The sequence below is a fragment of the Pongo pygmaeus genome, chromosome 1, assembly GCF_028885625.2.
Source record: "Pongo pygmaeus isolate AG05252 chromosome 1, NHGRI_mPonPyg2-v2.0_pri, whole genome shotgun sequence".
Classification (NCBI taxonomy): domain Eukaryota; kingdom Metazoa; phylum Chordata; class Mammalia; order Primates; family Hominidae; genus Pongo; species Pongo pygmaeus.
Window position 1 is genome coordinate 133,671,024 of NC_072373.2, and position 25,758 is coordinate 133,696,781.

General features: G+C 37.7%; 1 pseudogene; it reads right to left on the reverse strand.

Moving 5' to 3' along the window:
- Positions 1–2,369: 2,369 nt before the first annotated feature.
- LOC129043005 (secretory carrier-associated membrane protein 1-like) lies at positions 2,370–25,129 on the reverse strand (annotated as a pseudogene).
- Positions 25,130–25,758: the final 629 nt, after the last annotated feature.

The window sequence follows — 25,758 nt, forward strand, 5'->3', positions numbered from 1 at the left end:
TTGGGTAGATACTCAATAATGGGATTGCTGGGTCAAATGGTAGTTCTACTTTTAGTTCTTTGAAAAATCTCCATACTGTTTTTCATAGGGATTGTGCTAATTTACATTCCCACCAACGGTGTCTAAGCATTCCCCTTTCTTTGTATCCTTGCTAACATCTGTTTTTTAACTTTTTACTAATAGTCATACCGACTGGTATGAGATGATAACTCATTTGGCTTTAACTTGCATTTCTCTGATGATTAGTGATGTTGAGCATTTTTTCCACGTTTGTTGGCTGCTTGTGAGTCTTCTTTTGAGAAATGTCTGTTCATGCTCTTTGCCCATTTTTTAATAGGGTCACTTGTTTTTCTCTTGTTGAGTTGTTTGTGTTCCTTGCATAAAAATATGTAGAAATACATTTAACCAAGGGGTTGAAAGATCTCTACAAGAAGAACTACAAAACACTGATGAAAGAAGTGGTAGATGACACAAATAGGAAAACATCCCATGCTCATGGATTAGAAGAGTCAGTGTTGTTAAAATGATCATATTACCCAAAGCAATATACAGATTCAATGCAATTTCTATTAAATAACCAACACCATTTTTCACAGAATTAGAAAAAACCATCTTAAAATTCATATGGAACCAAAAAAGAGCCCAAATAGCCAAAGAAATCCTGAGCAAAAAGAACAAAGGTGGAGGCATCACATTACCTGACTTCAAATTCTACAATAAGGTTATTTTAAGTAACCAAAGAAGTATGGTACTGGTATAAAAATAGACACATAGATCAATGGAACATAATACAGAACCAAGAAATAAAAGCCACATACCTACAACCAACTGATCATTGACAAAAAGTCCACAAAAATACATAATGGAGAAAAAACACCCTATTCAATAAATAGTGCTGGAAAAATTGGATAGCCATATGCAGAAGAATGAATCTAGACCCCTATCGCTCATCATACAGAAAAATTAACTCATGATGGATTAAAGACTTAAATGTAAGAACTGAAATTATAAGAATCCTAGAACAAAACCTAGGGAAAACTCTTCTGGACACTGGCCTAGGCAAAATATTTATGATTAAGACCTCAAAAGCAATTGTAAACAAACAAACAAACAAAAACCACTATGAACGATAACAAAACAACCCCCAAATAGAAAAATATAACCTAATTAAACTAAAGAGTTTCTGAGCAGCAAAATAAACTATGGATACAGTAAACAGACCTCCTACAAAATGGAAGAAAATATTTGCAAACTATACATACACTGAAGCACTAATATCCAGAACCTGCATTCTTGGCCACTATACTAGATTGCCTTAGGAAGATTAGCAATACCCACTCTTAACTCTGGGGCAGGCTGGCCCATCTCACTTTCATTACATACTAGGTGCCAAAGTACTGAATATTTATAAATTTGGCTGGAACATAGTTTCTCAGGGGGACCATGGTGAGTGCTTCTTGGCAAGGCTCTAGAAATACCAAGTTTTAAATTTTTCTTAGAAGAGGCCATCTGCTTTGCAATCTATCAGGTTGTGCTGGAATTAGTAATGGTTTTGTTTCAAGATACAGACATTAAGGGGATGGATACTCCATTTACTGTGAGGTGATTATTATACATTGCATGCATGTGTCAAAAAATATCTCATGTACCGTATTAATATATACACCTATGTACCCGCAGAAATAAAAAGTAAAAAATTAAGCAAAGTAAAACAATCAAACAAAAAGGAACAGATATTAATTCACACCACTGCAAGTAATGATGAGCCTAAATTCAAGGGACTCAATTACCAGGAACAGAGCTGAACCTAGACTAGGAACTGGAAAATCAGAAACTACTTTGGCTTCTCTTAGTCTCCATGGACCTTTGTCTCTTCTTGTAACATCAAGTTACTGGTTCTCATGCTTCTTTCCCTAAACCTATTATCTCTGCTTCTCTCAGTATATTCATGGATAAAAATGACTTCCAGCTCTAAATCTATATGACCAAGGATGACAGTCTCTACCTCCCCAACCTCTGTACTTCTTAGAACAAATTCTAAAGAAAAGAAGCCTATTGGATCACCTTGAATCATGTATACAGCTCTCATCTCAGCTGTGATACAAGCAAGACCACACAGAATCACCATTTCAGAAGGCGATGAGGGTGAAGGTAGATTCGCTTAGAAGGAAGTGTGGGAAAGAAGGGAAAGACGGTGTTTGTTAGTTTAGTCTTAAATATTTCACTCTTTTTGCTTTGTAGGTGGGAGCATGTTGTTGGATGTGGTGATGTGGCCACATCTCTTCTTATCTGTATTGTTCCTCATGCAAAGCTCCCACTTATGGTTCTAAAGAGTTCCATGTCTGACTTCTGACACATACTGTAGTATGTCATTTGACATAGCTGCCCTCTCCTATCTCTATAGTCACTGATTTAATTCTATCCCTTGTTTCTAACTGTATTACCATGAGAGCTCCATGACTGATCTCCTTGCCTTCAATTTCTCTTGACTCTAGTTCTTTCCGTTCTTCCTTCATATTGCTACCAAAGTGATATTTCCAGGACACCAATCAAATTATGTCATTTTTTTCATTTTTAAAATAGCTTTTACAGAGGTCGAAGAGAATGTGGCAAAAGAGGCCAAGAGGCAATTGCTTGTGATTATTAACATTGCATGCCTGTATCCAAGTACCTCATGTACCCCATAAATATATATACCTATGTATCCACAAAAATAAAAAGTAAACAATTAAACATAACTATTTATTCTCTTCTACACTTTCCTAATGAGGCTACTTGCATTCCTTTTTGGGCATATTCTCTTACTACTCTGTACATATAAACAATGTGCACTTTTTTTTTTTGACTTGGGGTCTTGCTATGTCATCCAGACTGGAGTACAGTGACATGATCACGGCTCACTGCAGCATTGACCTCCCGGTGTCAAGCAGTCCTCCTACCCCAGCCTCTCACGTAGCTGAGATTACAGGTGCACACCACCATGCCTGGCTATTATTTTTTTGTAGAGACAGGATCTAGCTATGTTGATCAGACTAGTCTTAAACTCCTGGCCTCAAGTGATCCTCCCACGTCAGCCTCACAAAGCACTGGGATTAAAGGTGTGAGCCACTGCACCCCACCCACGTATGAACTTTTAAACAGCAAAATTTCCCCCTTATCTTCCTCTTCATCTGGACAACTGCTACTTAATCTCAAAATCTAATTCTTATTTGATTTTCTTAGAAAAAAATCCTTGCTAGTTTCTCCTTAACATTGATACCCCTCATCTTTGCCCCACCCTATCCTAAGTTAGGTCTAGAAAATTTTGATAAAGATGCTCCCACCCACAGTGAATGGAATTTTCCGTCTTGCTATGGTGGTGACAACTTTGAACAATTAAAAAAAGTCTTCCTCTTTTGGATGACCTAATGAATGTGTCACTGTTAATAGATACATTTGAAATGACCTTGGCATTATCTAGTTCAACTCTCTCAGTTTATAAGTTAGAAGGCCCAGAAAAGTTATACATTATTATGGCTACACAGAGAGCAATACTAGAACCAGAACTACTTTTCTTTTTTCCTCGTAGCTCATCGTCATTTTCTCTTTCTTTCTTTCTTTTTTTTTTCTTTTTTTTTGCTACAGAGTCTTGCTCTGTCACCCAGGCTGGAGTGCAGTGGCTCCATGTTGGCTCACTGCAACTTCCACCTCCTGGGTTCAGGTGATTCTCATGCCTCAGCCTCCTGAGTAGCTGGGATTACAGGTGCCTGCCACCACGCCCAGCTAATTTTTTTAAATTTTTTTGTATTTTTAAAAATTTTTAGTAGAGATGGGGTTTCACCAAGTTGTCCAGGCTGGTCTTGAACTCCTGACCTCAAGTGATCGGCCTGCCTCAGCCTCCTAAAGTGTTGGGATTACAGGCGTGAGCCACTGCACCTGGCCCTCATTATCATTTTCACTACAACAATGCTGGCTCAAATGCCTCTTTACCTGTAAACTCTTCACTAGTCTCCACTCCACCAACCAGCCTCTGTCAGTGTTACTGTAGCTCTTCCTCTTATTATTGGCACTGGCATTGGACTTCAGAATGGGGAGGCTAGTGCTCTGGTTGAAACTTCTCTATGAGATTTCAAGCTTTAATGACAGACATCCTGTACTCAGTATCTTCTTATTTCCTTCGATGTCTAGCACAGTGACAAGTATATGGCAGGTCACCATAAAACTTGGCTGAAAAGTCAAAGATCATTGACAATTGGGAGTATGTGTTTGTGTTAAACACATCTGTAGACATGTAATAAATCAATGTGTATGCATGTGCGTGATCAGTGCAATTTCAATGACCTCCCTTGATTTGGAATTCAAGTGCCATGTGTTCTTTAGGCAAGCACTACTATCAATCCCCAAAACTCTGATTTTTGGAATCTTTGGAAAGCTAGCACTATTTATTATTGTTAGCATCATTCTAATATATTTTTACTATTATGGTCTTTTGACATTTATAGGGTACTTTTTATAACACACTGTATTATCTTGCTTATCTTTGATTCAGTCAACCACAGACTTAGTTTGGGAAAACCTCATTTCTAATATAAATCCTAGCACTAAATTATTGTATAGAGTACCATTAAGAATTAATTTGTCCATATTTTCACTGTTTTCACAATGAAAGAAATGCTGGGAATGCTAAGCAAATATTTAGTTTTTATTTTACTGGTGAGTGGTTTAAAATGATTTGGTTTTGTTAATGTCACAATTCAACAACACATCTGTTAAGGGTGAATTTGGAGCTTCAGAAGTCAAAGAAAAAAAGCCCCACAAATTATGACAAAAAAACTTTAAAAATTATTTTCTTAGTCATTTACAGGTATTTCTTCATGCCTTCCTTCCTTTTTTTAAAAGACGAAATTCAGTAAGAGAACACATCCGACAGCTAAATAATCCAGTGTGTGCACCTTCAGGGCCTCGTGCGTGTAATGGAACATCTTGCCATGGTAAAGCAGCTCCTTCAGAACATACCGCAAAAACATTAAGCCTCTTTATTGCATTATGTAGATCCAGATTGTGTAGAAAGCTCAGCTTTAAAGTAGTTCTTCTCTCCTTAAATCCCATTTTCCTCTCTTGGTAGTAGAAATTATGTTCATGACCCTGGTTAAAATATCTGATATTCAGTGGGAAATTCTCCCCTCTTTTATGGTTTCTTGTCATCAAGATTGGCTCTGGTTAGGCCTGCATGTGTCTCTTTCAGCCTTAGGGCATTGGAAAGTTCCTAACCATACCTAAGCAAAACAGGCCAGAAATGTTCCAGGTCTGAACAATGACCCTTGTTCTGCTCTCAGTCACCAAGACATACCCCACTCAACCGGCCTTAGGGAGATGGGATTTCAAAGCTGCCATGGCCACGATAGAACACAGGACCCCACACACCACGATTTGTGATCATTTTCTTTTCTACAAATTCCGGTTGACTCATCCATTTTTTTCCCAGTGACTTTAGAGTCACACAAAGCTTCCTCAATTCAGTCACTCTAGAATATTAATAGCTAATATTTATTGAGTGCTGACTATGTACTAGGCACTGTGTCCAACATTTTACTATCATCTTTGATTTTCACAACAAACGTTTCTTTAAATAAGAGCTTTAATGAGGTATAATTACATATCACAAGATTCACCATTTTAAAATGTAGAATTCAATGGTTTTTATTTACAGAGTACTGAAACCATCATCACCATGTAATTTTATTTTTTAGTTTAATGATTATCTTGTTTTATTACTTAAATTGCAATATGCAAGTTGTAGCTTTTCCTTTTTAAAATTAATTAATTAATTAGTTTTCTATTGCTATTTAATAGCTGTACATATTTTTGTGGTACATGTGATAATTTGATACAGTCATATAATCAAATTAGGGTAATTGGGATATCCATCACATTAAATATTTAGCTTTTCTTTGTGCTAGAAACATTTAAATTATTCTCTTCTAGCTATTTTGAAATGTATAATAGATCAGTGTTAACTACAGTCACCTTACTGATCTATTGAACACCAAGTCTTATTTCTTCTATCTAACAGTGTATTTGTACCCAATTAATCAATATCTCTTTATTCTCTCCTCTCCCACCCTTCCTGGCTTCTGGTAGCCACCAATCTACTTTCTATCTTCATGAGAATCTACTCTCTATCTTCATGAGATCCACCTTTTCAGTTCCTGCATGAGTGATTACATGCAATATTTGATTAAACATGAAATTTTTTTTCTGTGCTTGACTTATTTCACTTAATATAATGGTCTCAAGTTTTGTTGTGAGTTATTTGAGAAATCTCCAAACTGCTTTCCACGGAGGCTGAACTAATTTACATTCCCACCAACAGTGTATAAGCCTTCCCTTTTCTCTACAGCCTTGCCAGCATCTGTTGCTTTTTGACTTTTTAATAGTAGCCATTCAGACTGGTGTTAGATGGTATCTCATTGTGGTTTTGATTTGCATTTCTCTGATGATTAACAGCATGGTACTTGTACACAAACAGACACATAGACCAATGAAACCCATTAGAAGCTCAGAAATAAAGCTACACACCTACAATCATCTGATCTTCAACAAGGCTGAAAAACATACGCGACAAAGGACTCCCTATTCAACAAATGGTGCTGGGATAACTGGAAAGCCATGTGCAGAAGAATGAAACTAGACCCTTAGCTTTCACCACACACAAAAATTAACTCAAGATGAATTAAAGATTTAAATGTAAGACTCAAACTATAAAAATGTTAAAGGAAAACCTAGGAAATACCCTTCCCAACATCGGCCTTGGCAAAGAATTTATGACCAAGTCCCGAAAAGCAATTGCAACAAAGCCAAAAATTAATAAGTGGGACCTAATTAAACTAAAGAGCTTATGCACAGCAAAATAAACCATCAATAGAGTAAATACACAACCTACAGAACAGGAGAAAATATTCACAAACTATCCATCTGAGAAGAACTTAATATCCAAAATATATAAGGAACTTAAATGAGCAAGCAAAAAACAAATAACCCCAGTAAGAAGTGGGCAAAGGCATAGAGACTTCCAAAAGAAGACATATAAGCACCCAACAAAAATGTGAAAAAAATGCTCATCTATGTCTTTTAATTAGAGAATTTAGTTCATTTACATTCAGTGTTGTTATTGATAAGTAAGGACTTAGTACTGCCATTTTTTTTTCTGGTTTTCTCGTTGTTCTATAACTCCTTTCTTCTTTTCTTCCTTTCTTACTGTCATCCCTTGTGGCTATGTAATTTTCTTAGTTGTAGTATGTCTTAATTTGTTGCTTTTTATTTTTAGTGTATCCATTATAGGTTTTTGTATTGTAGTTACCATAGGGTTACATAAAACATCTTATAAATATAATAAATTATTTAAAGAGATAACAACTTAGATTACAAAAAAAGAGTAAAGACAAACAAACAAAAAAGTAAAAAACCAAACGAAACAAAACAATCATGCACTTTAACTCCATCTCCCCCACATTTTGACTTGTGGTTGTCTCAATTTACATAATTTTAGATTGCCTATCTCTAAACAGGTTGCAGTCTGGTGATAATCTCAGTGTTGTATATATATATATTTTGGTTTTCTGTGTTAGGGAATGAATCCAGCTGTGTCTACATTGCCCTTTTGGAACCATAAATCTCCTAATTTAGAATGCTTTCATCACCCCTAAAAGAAACCCCAAGCCCATTACTTGTCACTCCCATTCTCCTTTTCCCCCAGCTGTGACAATCATTAACCTTTCTGTTCCTATACATTTTTTCATTCTGGCCATTTTATATAAAAAGAATCATATAATATATGACTTTTTGTGACTGGCTTCTTTCACTTAACATAGTGTTTTCAAGGTTTTCTTTTAATGCTGTAACATGAATCATACTTATTTTTCATCTGGCTCCTCAGTAGTTTCTCCGAAAGCGCAATCCCATAGTCTAACGTATAGTATTACATCCAAGTTTAAGAGCAGAGAGCAATTCAATGAAAGCGGGTAGTCAACTAAGAGAGAGATACAAGGCAGTCAATAAAATCTGAGAAACCACACAAAGTTTGTGTCCAAACCATAGAGAGATTAAAGCTACTTAATTAAACATTTATTTTTTAACTGAAGATGTGTTACATGTTCAGTATGAAAAATATAGAATATATAAGGAAGCAAAAAGAAGAACATTTAAATGACCTGTAATCTTTTCTCTTGTAACTCATTTCACCTTTTTGTTTACAGTTTACAGTAATCCTCCATTATCCACAATTTTGCTTTTTAAGGTTTCAGTTACCTCTGGTCAACTGTGGCTTGAAAATAGGTGAGTACAGTGCAATAAGGTATTAAGAGAGAGAGAGAGGGCGAGAACCTTCACATAACTCTTATTATAGTATATTTTATTGTGCCTAATTTATAAATTAAACTTTATAATGGGTAGGTATGTATAGAAAAAAACATAGTATATATATAGGATTTGCTACTATTTAAGGTTTTGGACATTCATTGGGGGTCTTGGAGCATATTCCTAGCGGATAAGGGGGAACAACTGTATTTTCTTCTACATGTGTACATATATCTTTTTACAGTATATACACATTTATTACTTATAACAGCATTATGCTATACCAAATTTTAATTGTTTCCTTTTTTTACTAATTATAAAGTTCTTAATTTTATTCAGTATTATTTTACCACCTAATTTTTACTAGTAAGATGGTATATAAGAATGTGCCATATTTTTTGATAAATCTTCCATTTCATGGTACATATATAGTAGTGTGGTGAACATTCTCATTCCTTTATTTATAAAGACTTCAGTAATCTAGGTTTTCAGCTGAATTTCCTGGAAGTGGGTTCGTGCTATATAGTATGACAACTTTTAATTCTTTTAATCCATGTTGCCAGATTATATTCTAGAAAAATATTGCTAATTAATGCTCCAAATAACAATTAATAAGAGGGTCTATTTTTATGCACGAATCCTAAATATTATTATTAGAAAGCCTTTTCTAAGTTGGTTGATGAAAAACAGTATCTTACTGTAATTTTAAAGTTGCATTTATTGATTACTAGTGAGGATGAGTATTTTATATACATTTCTAGACAATTTGTTATTCTTGTGTGAATTGCCTGTTTGTGTTCCTCATAATAATTTTAATTTATAAAGATTATCAGTGCTTTGAGGGCAGAAATACATCTCATTTTTGCTGGAGCCTGTTTTCATCAGTGCTGCACCCTGGATCTAGCCCATGCTGGGACCTAAAAGTATTTGTAGAGTGAATGAATGAATGATAATCCACTATTATATTTTTACTGGTTATTAATAGAAGGGAATGAAATTAATTTTACATACATTTATTTAGTGAGCAAAGAATGCCATTTTCTCCACAGAAAAAGTTTTTCTCTGAAGAAAATTTAACTTCTTTTCAACAATAACACCATTTATAGCCTGAATGGATAAATACAAGATTGGACAGATTTGGCTATTTTCATGTTTTTTTTTTTCTTTTTTTCTCAGCAACTGTCAGATTTTTCTATTCTTGCTAGCTATTTTGGAATACTAAGACGCAAATAGGGATTTGTTATCTCATTTCATTATAGAAAATGAAAGCACCAAAATAAAACATTTCAAATACTCATCATTTCTGGAATATTCTACAAATTTCTGCTTTCCCTGGATTGCATTCCACAACTGAGACAATACTCAAACTTTTTTGAGCTTAATTGTACTTAAACTGACCTGCTTTTTTTTTTTCAGAATATTTTGTTTTCAGCACAACTTCTATTTTCATTGAATCTAGGGATACGAAAGTGACATATTATAGATGTAGTCTTTCCCACCGTTGCACTTGCATATATATGAGTAGGTGTAAGTATACACACAAACATATATGTATTTCTTTTGGGCAAATTATTTTTCTTGTTAAGTTTTTTCAAAAATCCTGTTACGAGAGAAAGAGGCCACAATTTTTTGAGGCAGCTCCTGGTGTCATACATACAAACATACTCTCTGATCTGCATTGTTTAAAAAACCCTTGTTTGCCCTGCATCCCACTTCAGTTTCTGCTCCAGCTCCGCTCCTTTTAAAAGAAAACTGATCTCCATTTATCACCCTTACTTCCCATTTTCTCCCCAAACTATTCCAAGTGGGCTTTGGTTTTGGCATTGCTACAGAAGCAGCTTTTCTAGATCTCCTACTTCTTCCTTTCCAGAGCAAGTGTAGAGCTAGTAACACTTTTCCAGTGTTCCACAACCTCTTCTGGGACTCTCTAGGGCTGGGAGCAGGCAGAATTAGCAGGCCGTGTCACACTGGTCAGGCACATTTGAACCCACTCACCAAAAATTCATCACCAGCCTGGCCAACATGGTGAAATCCCGTCTCTACTAAAAATACACAAATATTAGCTGGGCGTGGTGGCACGTGCCTGTAATCCCAGCTACTCAGGAGGTGGAGGCAGGAGAATCGCTTGAAACCATACAGGAGGCGGAGGTTACAGTGAGCCGAGATCGCGCCACTGCAGTCCAGCCTGGGCAACAGAGCGAGACTCTGCTTCAAAAAAACCCCCCAACAACCACAACAACAACAAAAAAATCATGATGTAGACAGAGCTGTGGACTCTTGATTTCCATAGTGGAATTTGAGAAAGTGCTCCTGGTATTTAGTGAGCAGGGGCCACGGATGCTAAACCATTTGCAATATATAGGACAGCTTCACCAAAATAATAGATGAAAAGGAGTTATCCTCCACTGTTATCAATTGTACCCTCCTTGAAAAACAATTATCTATAGGAAGAAACTAATTCCCTAAAAACAAAAGTTGAGATTGCAGAAATCAGAAGACTGGACGGAGTTAAAGGGGAAAAGCAGATATTACGACCAGGAAAGACAACTGGGAAAATAATATATACCCAAATCTAACTATACATAACAAAGGAATTAGAAAAGGGGAAGATGCTTTGTTGTTATTAGATCAGAAACTGCGGCAGAGGTCCAAAGAAATCTTGGGTAGAAAGAGAGGGGAAGATATGAGAGAGCAGACTGAATTGTCTGTAGACCCTGCTGAGAAGCAGGATGCAAAAAAACTGTTGAGAGGTAGCTCTTAAAGCTGAATGCGAAAAATTCATAATATAGACAATTGGGAACCCACTATCTTAAGGACTGAGACTGCTATTTTGAGTAGTTACAAAGATTCTGGACAGATTATAGAGAAGAGTAGGAAGATCAGTAGAAAATACTGGAAGAATTACAAGGGAAGTATCAATATGACAGTTTTGGGTGAACTTCATGCTGGATAAATAAATGGAATAGACTTCTAAGGGAAGACATAGCAATAATGAGGCATATTATGGGGAACCAGGCAGGAAGAGAAGAGAATGAGTCCTGTTTGATGGGGGACAATCACTTGAGTGGGATTGTTCTACTCAGAGAGGAGAATGTGAACAAATTATTTGAACCCTGCATTCAGATTTGGTCTCTGAAATCTAAAGCTATAGCCGTGACCAGACTCTATGCAAAATAACAAATCCAGAATTAACCTGAAGCCACGTGTTGGGAGTAATTCTTATGAGATTATGGATATATGCTTCATGGGTCCAAGAGCCTATTCCCTCCACAGCACCACCCTTGGCCTTGAATGATGAACAGAATAAATAGAATTTTAGGCAGCTTATCCACATTGTCTCCTATGCCTGGCACACACTTTTAAAGCTAGAAGCTTGCATACACTAAAGCTCCCACAGAACTTAGCATCAGTTTATAATCCTGGACTGCAAGCCTGACTGCAAAACACGGAAAAACTAAAAAATAAGTTTAAATCCCTAACATCTAGAAGGCCTGTATAAAACGAGGCTATTGTGGCCAACTTCTGTACATTGAATTTGCCCCCCTCTCCCCACCTTCCTCTCCCTGGCACATAGGCTGGTGCCTGGAGTCCCTGTCTGTGTAACAGCTTCTTACCTCTGCATAGTGCTAGCATAAGCAGACATGAAATGAACAAGGTCAAAATCCCAAATGACCTACAGTTTAAGGTCATTCACTCAGACCACAGCAGGTAAAAACCAAACTCACATGGCATAAAACAGGTCACTGCCAGTCTCTAAGTTTAAAACCAAAACCAAATTGTACCACAAAATCTTAAATTCCTCACATGGCCTAAACTGTTTCATGGGCAATTTATTTTCCAAATTTCATTTATCTTTGCAATGTTCCTAACCGATGCACCAGATGTCTAGTATATACGTGTGGTCCCAGGTATGTATTTCCCTGCTGTAGTTTCCTTGGGTATCTGGTTTTCATCTATTCTTTTAAATATGACTCTTCTGATCTCCATCTCAGGAACTGTTTTTGATTCTTGAAAAAAAAGAGTTGAAACATTGGGCTATTTTGACAACTGACATAGGATCCTCACATTCTAGAACCACCATTGTTACAGTACTTTTCTAAATAAAGCCATAAATAATTAAAGCCAAATATTAAGTATATAATTTGAAAGAAAATCATATAGAAAGAATACCTGTAATTCTATCATATGGAGATAATAGTCAATAACCATTTATTTTCTTTAGAGATGTATAGACACATTATGTATATGTGTGTATGTATATACGTATATTTTATAAAATTATAATAGTTGACAATAGCATGTATTGACATTTTCCAGTTTAAAAATAAGAATATATTATTATGGTATAAAATTTGTTAACAACCAGATGTTATTTATATGATATTTTCCCTTATTCAATATTTAGGCTGTTTCCCTTTTTAAAACAATTATTATAAACAACTCTTTAACATTATTTTTAATTCAAGGGGACAGTTAGTTCCACCTGTAGATATTTATTTTTCTACCCCCAAATTGTTAATCATATTGTATTGAATAACCAATCCATCATATATGCACTGATTTGAAATATCTTTATCATGTACTAAATTCATATTTGTGTCTGGAATTTTAATCAGATTAGTGTTGCAATAAATTCATAGTCACTGACTTCAGCCAAGTCCTTATTACTTATTTGTATATCTTCATGCTTGGCTTCCACTTTTATTCTTCTCAGGTATTGGTTTGGAACTTCACTATGGTCAATGCTCCCTTTTAATCTTGGTGCTAGTCCTTGAACTTCGTCATCAGTAAGATAAAGGCCACAGTGTGATCTCTGCAACACCTTTGTACTCATTTCCTAAGGCTGCCATAACCAAGTACCAAAACCTTGGTGGCTATGACAACAGAAATTTATGCTGTCACAGTTCTAGGGGTTAGAAGCTTGAAATCAAGGTATGAGCAGGACCATGCTCCTTCTAAAACTTGTAGAGGAGAATTCTGTCTTGCCTCTTCCTAGCTTCTGGAAGCACTTGGCAATCCATGGTCATTCTTTAGCTTGCAAATGCAGCATTCCAATCTCTGCCTCAGTTGTCATGGCCATCATCCCTCATGTGTCTTCACATTGTCTTCCTTCTGTGTGTGTGTGTGTGTGTGCCCAAATTTCCCTCTTTTATAAAGATTGCAGTTGTATCGGATTAGGGGCCCACCATACTCCAGTACATCATCTTCACTAATTACATCTGAAACAGCCTGATTTCTGAATAGGTCACATTCTGAGGGAGTGGGGCTAGGACTTGAATATATATTTTGGGGGAACACAATTCAACCCATATAAATCTCTCCTTCAACCACACACTACCCACATCCACTCTCATTTCACTCTCCTTCTCTTGTATCGAAGGATGATGGCTTCTTTCTGTTCAGGTTAATTTCATGTTTTTGTTCTTTATTCCAATGCCTTCTATGTGTTCTGAGACTTTGCTCTATCAACAAACCACTCTTTTTGGTATTTTAATCTTCTGCCTTTCCATTAAAAACTCCCCTGCATTCTGACAACACGTCGCTCTCGTGTCCCTTTCTTGTCCCTCTCCTATTCAAGATACCAAAGTTATCCTTTCCTCGAACTTGAACCCCTGTTTAGTCATAATTACATCTTTCTCTTATTCTTTATATATTAGGTCTCTTCACTTCTATCAAGGGCATTAACTGCTTAGGGTTTTCATAAAGAATTGCCACTGTTGTCCTTTGACATGAATCATTGCGTGTAGAGGGCAATTAAAGAAAATCAAGACGCAGTTAAGATGTAAATATTGATTCATTTTGATTTGATTTTTCTATATGGTGAGACATAGAGTCTAGTTTTATTCTTCTGCATATGATTATCCAGTTTTCTCAGCATCATTTATAGAAGAGGCTACTCTCTCCTTATTGTATTTTCTTCCAAAATGGGTTGCCTGTAAGTGTGTGGATTGATATTTAGGCTCTCTAGTCTGTTCCATTGTTTTTATGCAGTATTGGCTGATTTGTTGTCAGGTAGTGTGATGCCTCCAGTTTTGTTCTTTTTGTTCAAGATGTCTTTGGCTATTTGGGGTCTTTTGTGGTTTCATATTAATTTTAGTACTTTTTTTTCTATTTCTGTGAGGAATGTCATTGGTATTTTCGTAGGGATTGCACTGAATCTGTAAATCGCTTTGGGTAGTATGGTCATTTTAACAATATTGATTCTTCCAACCCATGGGCATAGAATATATCTTTATTTAAAAATAAAGCTACTACTAGACAAAAAAGCTATGAAGCTACTAGTTAATTAGTACCTTCTTTCTTCAAAAAGACGCCTGCACTTGTATGTTTCTTGCAGCACTATTCACAATAGCAAAGTCATGGACTCAACCTAAATGTCCATCAATGGTAGACTGGATAAAGAAAATGTGGTATGTATACACCATGGAATATTACACAGCCTCCAAAATGAAATTATGTCCTTTGTAGCAACATAGATGCAACTGGAGGCCATCATCTTTTAAAAACATAACTAGTGAGATGGCTGCTGATGCTGTGAAAAGTGCTGCTGTGATTATCATTCTGATTCCAATAGGAATATTTTGGTTGAGAACAGTAAGGGTTGAAACTCAATCACAATTGCCCCAATTTCATATGCCTGGAATGCATGTACAGCAAACTAACAAATGTAGACGAAGAAGAATACAAAGAATCTGAATGAACAGTCACTCCTGAAAGCTCCATAAAGTGGTCTGTACCAACAGACAAATGAACAAGGAGTAAAAAGCAAGAACCACAGGATACTCAAACTAAAATCAACCACTCTTGCAAAATCAACACAAAACCAAGACAAGCATCTGAAGATATTTAGAAACAGTGTTACAGCATGGAACATCCACAGGTAGTATATAAGCTTTACTGTCTTTTGGAATAATATAGGAATGTCAACAGAAAAAATCCTGATAGAACAAAGGTTCTATAGGAAAATTGCTAAGAAGAAGTGGCCAATTATTTTTTCTTTTTTTTTTTTTTTCTTTTATTTTAGAATCAGGGCACACATGTGCAGGTTGTTACAAAGGTGTATTGCACAATGCTGAGATTTGGAGCATGAATGAATATGTCACCTCAGGTAGTAAGCATAGTACCCAATAAATGGCTTTTTCCAACCCTTACTCCCCTCCCTCCCTGCCTCCTCTTGTATTCCCTAGTGTCTGTTGTCCATTTTTTTTTTTTTAATCAAAATAATTCATTTTATTTTTTTTTTCTTTTTCTTCTTCTTCTTATTATTATTATACTTTAGACTCTATGGTACATGGGCGCAACGTGCAGGTTAGTTACATATGTATACATGTGCCATGCTGGTGCGCTGCACCCACCAACTCGTCATCTAGCATTAGGTATATCTCCCAATGCTATCCCTCCCCCCTCCCCCCACCCCACAACAGTCCCCGAAGTGTGATGTTCCCCTTCCTGTGTCCATGTGTTCTCATTGTTCAATTCCCACCTATGAGTGAGAATATGCGGTGTTTGGTTTTTTGTTCTTGCGATAGTTTACTGAGAATGATGATTTCCAATTTCATCCATGTCCCTACAAAGGACATGAACTCATCATTTTTTATGGCTGCATAGTATTCCATGATGTATATGTGCCACATTTTCTTAATCCAGTCTATCATTGTTGGACATTTGGGTTGGTTCCAAGTCTTTGCTATTGTGAATAATGCCGCAATAAACATACGTGTGCATGTGTCTTTATAGCAGCATGATTTATAGTCCTTTGGGTATATACCCAGTAATGGGATGGCTGGGTCAAATGGTATTTCTAGTTCTAGATCCCTGAGGAATCGCCACACTGACTTCCACAAGGTTTGAACTAGTTTACAGTCCCCAACAGTGTAAAAGTGTTCCTATTTCTCCACATCCTCTCCAGCACCTGTTGTTTCTTGACTTTTTAATGATTGCCATTCTAACTGGTGTGAGATGGTATCTCATTGTGGTTTTGATTTGCATTTCTCTGATGGTCAGTGATGGTGAGCATTTTTTCATGTGTTTTTTGGCTGCATAAATGTCTTCTTTTGAGAAGTGTCTGTTCATGTCCTTCGCCCACTTTTTGATGGGGTTGTTTGTTTTTTTCTTGTAAATTTGTTGGAGTTCATTGTAGATTCTGGATATTAGCCCTTTGTCAGATGAGTAGGTTGCGAAAATTTTCTCCCATTTTGTAGGTTGCCTGTTCACTCTGATGGTAGTTTCCTTTGCTGTGCAGAAGCTCTTTAGTTTAATTAGATCCCATTTGTCAATTTTGGCTTTTGTTGCCATTGCTTTTGGTGTTTTAGACATGAAGTCCTTGCCCATGCCTATGTCCTGAATGGTATTGCCTAGGTTTTCTTCTAGGGTTTTTATGGTTTTAGGTCTAACATTTAAGTCTTTAATCCATCTTGAATTGATTTTTGTATAAGGTGTAAGGAAGGGATCCAGTTTCAGCTTTCTACATACGGCTAGCCAGTTTTCCCAGCACCATTTATTAAATAGGGAATCCTTTCCCCATTTCTTGTTCTTCTCAGGTTTGTCAAAGATCAGATGGTTTTAGATATGTGGAATTATTTCTGATGGCTCTGTTCTGTTCCATTGATCTATATCTCTGTTTTGGTACCAGTACCATGCTGTTTTGGTTACTGTAGCCTTGTAGTATAGTTTGAAGTCAGGTAGTGTGATGCCTCCAGCTTTGTTCTTTTGGCTTAGGATTGACTTGGCGATGCGGGCTCTTTTTTGGTTCCATATGAACTTTAAAGTAGTTTTTTCCAATTCTGTGAAGAAAGTCATTGGTAACTTGATGGGGATGGCATTGAATCTGTAAATTACCTTGGGAAGGATGGCCATTTTCATGATATTGATTCTTCCTACCCATGAGCATGGAATGTTCTTCCATTTGTTTGTATCCTCTTTTATTTCCTTGAGCAATGGTTTGTAGTTCTCCTTGAAGAGGTCCTTCACATCCCTTGTAAGTTGGATTCCTAGGTATTTTATTCTCTTTGAAGCAATTGTGAATGGGAGTTCACTCATGATTTGGCTCTCTGTTTGTCTGTTATTGATGTATAAGAATGCTTGTGATTTTTGTACATTGATTTTGTATCCTGAGACTTTGCTGAAGTTGCTTATCAGCTTAAGGAGATTTTGGGCTGAGACAATGGGGTTTTGTAGATATACAATCATGTCATCTGCAAACAGGGACAATTTGACTTCCTTTTTTCCTAATTGAATACCCTTGATTTCCTTCTCTTGCCTAATTGCCCTGGCCAGAACTTCCAACACTATGTTGAATAGAAGTGGTGAGAGAGGGCATCCCTGTCTTGTGCCAGTTTTCAAAGGGAATGCTTCCAGTTTTTGCCCATTCAGTATGATATTGGCTGTAGGTTTGTCTTAAATAGCTCTTATTATTTTGAGATATGACCCATCAATACCTAATTTATTGAGAGTTTTTAGCATGAAGGGTTGTTGAATTTTGTCAAAGGCCTTTTCTGCATCTATTGAGATAATCATGTGGTTTTTGACTTTGGTTCTGTTTATATGCTGGATTACATTTCTTGATTTGCATATATTGAACCAGCCTTGCATCCCAGGGATGAAGCCCACTTGATCATGGTGGATAAGCTTTTTGATGTGCTGCTGGATTCTGTTTGCCAGTATTTTATTGAGGATTTTTGCATCAATGTTCATCAAGGATATTGGTCTAAAATTCTCTTTTTTTGTTGTGTCTCTGCCAGGCTTTGGTATCAGGATGATGCTGGCCTCATAAAATGAGTTAGGGAGGATTCCCTTTTTCTATTGATTGGAATAGTTTCAGAAGGAATGGTACCAGCTCCTCCTTGTACCTCTGGTAGAATTCGGCTGTGAACCCATCTGGTCCTGGACTTTTTTTGGTTGGTAAGCTATTGATTATTGCCACAATTTCAGCTCCTGTTATTGGTCTATTCAGAGATTCAACTTCTTCCTGGTTTAGTCTTGGGAGGGTGTATGTGTTGAGGAATTTATCCATTTCTTCTAGCTTTTCTAGTTTATTTGCGTAGAGGTGTTTGTAATATTCTCTGATGGTAGTTTGTATTTCTGTGGGATCGGTGGTGATATCCCCTTTATCATTTTTTATTGCTTCTATTTGATTCTTCTCTCTTTTTTTCTTTATTAATCTTGCTAGCGGTCTATCAATTTTGTTGATCCTTTCAAAAAACCAGCTCCTGGATTCATTGATTTTTTGAAGGGTTTTTTGTGTCTCTATTTCCTTCAGTTCTGCTCTGATTTTAGTTATTTCTTGCCTTCTGCTAGCTTTTGAATGTGTTTGCTCTCGCTTTTCTAGTTCTTTTAATTGTGATGTTAGGGTGTCAATTTTGGATCTTTCCTGCTTTCTCTTGTGGGCATTTAGTGCTATAAATTTCCCTCTACACACTGCTTTGAATGCATCCCAGAGATTCTGGTATGTTGTGTCTTGGTTCTCGTTGGTTTCAAAGAACATCTTTATTTCTGCCTTCATTTCGTTATGTACCCAGTAGTCATTCAGGAGCAGGTTGTTCAGTTTCCATGTAGTTGAGCAGTTTTGAGTCAGATTCTTAATCCTGAGTTCTAGTTTGATTGCACTCTGATCTGAGAGATAGTTTGTTATAATTTCTGTTCTTTTACATTTATTGAGGAGAGCTTTACTTCCAAGTACATGGTCAATTTTGGAATAGGTGTGGTGTGGTGCTGAAAAAAATTGTATATTCTGTTGATTTGGGGTGGAGAGTTCTGTAGATGTCTATTAGGTCTGCTTGGTGCAGAGCTGAGTTCAATTCCTGGGTATCCTTGTTGATTTTCTGTTTCGTTGATCTGTCTAATGTTGACAGTGGGGTGTTAAATTCTCCCATTATTAATGTGTGGGAGTCTCAGTCTCTTTGTAGGTCACTCAGGACTTGCTTTATGAATCTGGGTGCTCCTGTATTGGGTGCATATATATTTAGGATAGTTAGCTCTTCCTGTTGAATTAATCCCTTTACCATTATGTAATGGCCTTCTTTGTCTCTTTTGATCTTTGTTGGTTTAAAGTCTGTTTTATCAGAGACTAGGATTGCAACCCCTGCCTTTTTTTGTTTTCCATTTGCTTGGTAGATCTTCCTCCATCCTTTCATTTTGAGCCTATGTGTGTCTCTGCACGTGAGATGGGTTTCCTGAATGCAGCACACTGATGGGTCTTGAGTCTTTATCCAATTTGGCAGTCTGTGTCTTTTAATTGGAGCATTTAGTCCATTTACATTTAAAGTTAAGATTGTTATGTGTGAATCTGATCCTGTCATTATGATGTTAGCTGGTTATTTTGCTCGTTAGTTGATGCAGTCTCTTCCTAGTCTCGATGGTCTTTACATTTCGGTATGATTTTGCAGTGGCTGGTACCGGTTGTGCCTTTCCATGTTTAGCGCTTCCTTCAGGAGCTCTTTTAGGGCAGGACTGGTGGTGACAAAATCTCTCAGCATTTGCTTGTCTGTAAAGTATTTTATTTCTCCTTCACTTATGAAGCTTAGTTTGGCAGGATATGAAATTCTGGGTTGAAAATTCTTTTCTTTAAGAATGTTGAATATTGGCCCCCACTCTCTTCTGGTTTGTAGGGTTTCTGCCGAGAGATCCGCTGTTAGTCTGATGGGCTTCCCTTTGATGGTAACCCGACCTTTCTCTCTGGCTGCCCTTAACATTTTTTCCTTCATTTCAACTTTGGTGAATCTGACAATTATGTGTCTTGGAGTTGCTCTTCTCGAGGAGTATCTTTGTGGTGTTCTCTGTATTTCCTGAATCTGAATTTTGGCCTGCCTTGCTAGATTGGGGAAGTTCTCCTGGATAATATCCTGCAGAGTGTTTTCCAACTTGTTTCCATTCTCCCCGTCACTTTCAGGTACACCAATCAGACGTAGATTTGGTCTTTTCACATAGTCCCACATTTCTTGGAGGCTTTGCTCGTTTCTTTTTATTCTTTTTTCTCTAAACTTCCCTTCTCGCTTCATTTCATTCATTTCATCTTCCATGGCTGACACCCTTTCTTCCATTTGATCGCATCAGCTCCTGAGGCTTCTGCATTCTTCACGTAGTTCTCGAGCCTTGGTTTTCAGCTCCATCAGCTCCTTTAAGCACTTCTCTGTATTGGTTATTCTAGTTATACATTCTTCTAAATTTTTTTCAAAGGTTTCAACTTCTTTGCCTTTGGTTTGAATATCCTCACGTAGCTCGGAGTAATTTGATTGTCTGAAGCCTTCTTCTCTCAGCTCGTCAAAGTCATTCTCCATCCAGCTTTGTTCCGTTGCTGGTGAGGAACTGCGTTCCTTTGGAGGAGGAGAGGTACTCTGCTTTTTAGAGTTTCCAGTTTTTCTGCTCTGTTTTTCCCCCATCTTTGTGGTTTTATCTACTTTTGGTCTTTGATGATGGTGATGTACAGATGGGTTTTGGTGTGGATGTCCTTTCTTTTAGTTTTCCTTCTAACAGACAGGACCCTCAGCTGCAGGTCTGTTGGAGTACCTGGCCGGCCGTGTGAGGTGTCAGTCTGCCCCTGCTGGGGGGTGCCTCCCAGTTAGGCTGCTCAGGGGTCAGGGGTCAGGAACCCACTTGAGGAGGCAGTCAACCCGTTCTCAGATCTCCAGTTGCTTGCTGGGAGAACCACTGCTCTCCTCAAAGCTGTCAGACAGGGACATTTAAGTCTGCAGAGGTTACTGCTGTCTTTTTGTTTGTCTGTGCCCTGCCCCCAGAGGTGGAGCCTACAGAGGCAGGCAGGCCTCCTTGAGCTGTGGTGGGCTCCACCCAGTTCAAGCTTCCAGGCTGCTTTGTTTACCTAAGGGAGCCTGGGCAATGGCGGGCGCCTCTCCCCCAGCCTCGCTGCCGACTTGCTGTTTGATCTCAGACTGCTGTGCTAGCAATCAGCGAGACTCCGTGGGCGTAGGACCCTCTGAGCCAGGTGCGGGCTATACTCTCCTGGGGCACCGTTTCCTAAGCCCGTCGGAAAAGCACAGTATTCGGGTGGGAGTGGCCCAATTTTCCAGGTGCCGTCTGTCACCCCTGGAAAGGGAACTCCCTGACCCCTTGTGCTTCCCGACTGAGGCAATGCCTTGCCCCTGCTTTGGCTGGCGCATGGTGCACTCACCCACTGACCTGTGCCCACTGTCTGGCACTCCCTAGTGAGATGAACACGGTACCTCAGATGGAAATGCAGAAATCACCCGTCTTCTGCGTCGCTCGCGCTGGGAGCTGTAGACCAGAGCTGTTCCTATACGGCCATCTTGGCTCCTCCTCCTATTTTTTCTACCATGTTGAGTGAGGTTTTGCATTTCTCATTCCCAATGATCTAATTCTGCATCTTTTCTTTCTACTTCTTCCTGGTGTTTAAGAAGTTCAGCTTGGGCCAATGCATGTTTTTTTTGCAATCGGTGTATAAACTGGATGTTTCTCTGTTGGTTTCATTATTGCTGGTTGTGTGTTGGGTACGTTAGGCATCCTCACACTGCCTGGTGGAGGCTTGAAGGGATTGTTGAGATCCGGTCCAAAAGAGAGGAAATCAATACATCAAAGAGATGTCTGCACCTGCATGTTTACTACAGCACTATTCACAATACCCAAAATATAGAATCAACCTAAGTGCCAATCAATGGATAAATGAATAAGTAAAATGTGGTATATAAACAATATTATCCAGCCATAAAGAGAATAAAATCCTGTTATTTGCATCAACATGAATGGAAGTGGAGGGCATTATGTGAAGTGAAATACACCAAGCACAGAAAGACAAATATGGCATGTTCTCACTCATATGTGTGAGCTAAAAAGGTGGAGCTTATGAAGATAGATAGATTTCCAGAGGCCAGGAAGGGTGGGAAAGGAGGGAATAAAGAGAGATTATTAATGGGTACAATTATACAGTTACTAATAGATGGAAGAAATAAGACCTGGTGTTTGATAGATCAGAAGGGTGACTATAGTTAACATTAGTCTATTAAACATTTCAAAATAGCCAGAGGAGAATAATTTGAATGTTCCTAGCATAAAGAAAAGCTAAACATTTAATGTGATGGATATCCTAATTACCCTGGTCTGACTATATGAATGTATCAGATTATCACACGTACCCTGAAAATATGTACATCAATTATGTCTCAATAAAAAATAATTTTTAAAAATATGTAAATGTTGGATAGTTGGCTCAAATCCTTCCTGAGTATCCAGTTTTTTTCCCCATGAACCTGACAGTGTTAGGTTAATATTCAAGAATCAGGAGCATCATGATAGTGTGCCCTGGATGCTTGGAATGTCCTTAAATTGTGGTAACAGAGAAGTTTAGACACATTACATTATAAATAATTGTCTTGTCACATTAACCTTAAGCTAACAAAGATTTGAGAACTGGATTAAGTTATCTTTCTATCCCCAGGACCTAGCAAAGTTTGGAACCTATTAGGTGACCAATAAATATTTTTTGATGAATGGGATCATGGATAAGCAAATGATGTCTATTCTGAGATAGCTGGTGTTACAAGATGATTTGTCCATATAAAGATCTGTTTTACACATTGATTTCATTAATGCAGTACTTTTAACCAGGAAACAGGCCATTCAAGGTAAAAGTTATATAACACAAAATAAAATGGAATTTTCCAAACAGATATTCTGTGAAGCATTGTTCATATACTATAGAAGGTAAAAATAAATTACTTTTAAAAAAAGTGCTTGTGCAAATAAGTTTGGGAAGGACTGAGCTTTTTTGCCCCTTATTTATTTAGGTCTTTCACATCTTTATTATTTTGTTAATATTATTTTTAAATTGATAGATAAAATTGTGTATATTTATGGTGTACAATATACATATGTCGTGGAATGACTAATCTAGCTAGGAAGGTTTTTCTTTCAGTGCAGAAATTCTTAGAACTCACAAATTATTTAGATTTGCATTTGGTTGCATGTGACAGAAATCTGATTGCAAAAGATATAAACAAGTAGGAGTTTACTTTTCTTATGTAGAAAAATAAATGCAGACACAGGCATCCAGAGTGGAATGTCAGTTCCAGGATGCCTCCAGTGCGCAGTCTCCTTTCTGAATTCTCCTGCAGCCTCCCTGGCATAGTGTGGGGCTTCCTTTCTCATGCTCATACGGTGGCTGCTGCACTTCTAGGCAGGAAACACCGGAAAGAGTCCAGAGTAGAAGGTGGAAAACAGAAAATATGTCCCTTTATTTCTGGAAAGAAATATATTTTTCTCAGTTGTCCACTTAGTTAACTTGTGCTTATGTCTCACTGCCAGGAAATAATAGGTCATGCAGCTATCACTAGCTGTAAGTGAGTCTGGAATAAGGAATATTTTGAATTGATGCATTGCTGTCCTAAAGCAAAATCAAGGATCTGTTAGTTAAGAAAGGAAGAGGGAATGGGTATTGGTCTGGCAACTGACAGTGTATAAAACTAAGGTGTATTGTGACTTCCCCAAAATGGGAATATAGTCATATGTGTTATTTATTCACCTTGTTTTTCAAGATTTCCTTTGAGAAGGCTTTACAGGCATTCTGGTAAGAATATAATTGACATCATGACCGGAAGGTGGCCCGTCACTGACTTTAACCTTCCCAGCATATAATTCTGTCCTCTCTTAGGTAAATAATCAGAGACATTAGATTTCAGACTGCGTTTCTGAAGAATATGGGCCTTACCTTTCTTAGGTTACAATACTCTAGGAAGGTCTAGGTCAACTGATAAGGATGCTGCCATATCAGGGAATGATCTCAAGCAGGAACACATAGGATCTATTTAAAGCAAACAAACAAACAAACGCTAAGTAGAGCTAATCCCTGCTCTGTCTGGCTTCTTAATTTTCACAGTGAACGAAGTAAACTGGAAAACATATCCACCAAGATAGTTTTTGTCTAACTGAGGTGGGATTGATGGTGGCAATGGTCTTGATTTGTTTACTCCTTCCATTAAAGACACTGAGTCTATACTAGCCTTGGCATAAATCATGTGTGGAACCAACAGTGTGCCAGTTCTGACCCCAGGTCTTTAGAGGCCCTGTGTGTTTCTTCTTGTTGCCTCTTGCTGCTCTCTTTGCCATGAGAATAAGGCTGGATAAGCCTGCTGGTGAGCAGTCATGTGGAATAGAGCAAGATGGCACAGGCTTGTGAGCAAGTTCATCCAGGGTTGACTGTTTAATTGCCCTACAGCTGGCAATAGACACATAACTAAGTCTTGATGAGCTCAGCTTCGATCAACAAAATGCTTTGTCAGCCTAAAGACTTGTGAGTAAGAAGAGTTTATTGCCATATGCCAGGGGAGTTTTGTGTTTTCTGTCATGGTTGTTACACGGCAGTACTGTGGTAACAGATAACTGATACACTAACCCAGCTGAGAAGGGGTGTTGAACAAGTTGTGAATAAATTGGAGTGTCTGGGATACCATTGCTTTCCTAAAAGCCCCTGCTATTTTGTTGCTTCTCTGCATTTCTTGCCTCAACTTGTTTTGAAAATTGCATCCTAACTTGTATATGAATCTCCTGAATACTCTTTGCTCTTTATTTAGTATTATCTTTACCACATCTTTTAAATGTTGTAGGTAACATTACTTTTTTAAAAATAATTTTTATTTTCAAAAATAAATATTTTAAAATCATATAATAAGCACTTCTGTCCCACCACACAGAATGAGTAGTTCTTAACATTTTGTTATATTTGCTTCAAGTCTCCTGTTTTATGACAGCATACTCCTACATGTAAAGTTGTGACCCTCTGATATCCCAACTCCTGAATTGTATAACCCTTCTCATTCCTGGAGTCAGCCATTTGACAGATTTAGTGTAAATCCTGCCAACGCTTTATAAAAATACATTAACATACTATGTTTATAAATAATTATTTTAAAATGTAGGTTTTATTATTATTTGGGTATGGTGAGGGCAACAGATCAGGACCCAATTGCCATTGAAAAGTTAGTTTATTACAGTTCTTAAGGGGAGGGCTATACCTCACCATGCAGGGGCCACAAGGGGAAGCACCAAGGTCAGTCAGAAGTCAGAGAGAGCTAGGGGAAAACACGGACAAAATCTTTATTGTGGGTTCTGCAGAAAGAAACAGGTGAGGCAGGGTGAATAGGTTTAACGTTGACTAATTTGAATAATTTCAGCTGGCTCAAGGGTATAGGGGTTGTCTCTAGTTGTCTGGTAGGCCCTGGTGTGATTAGGGCAGGGGAATGGTGACCCTGAATGAAAGAGCCCTATGGGGGCCATATAAAGGAGGTGATGGTGGGCTCTGGATTGGTTGGTTTGCTTATGAAAAGTACACTCACAGGAAAGTCTTTTACTGTCTCTAGCAACTAGCTAGCCCTGGGAGGGCCAGTTTCTTCAGGGTCAGCAAAGCCCCCACCGTGTCAAAGCATCAGAAATATAGAAAATAAAAAAACAGGATTACTACAA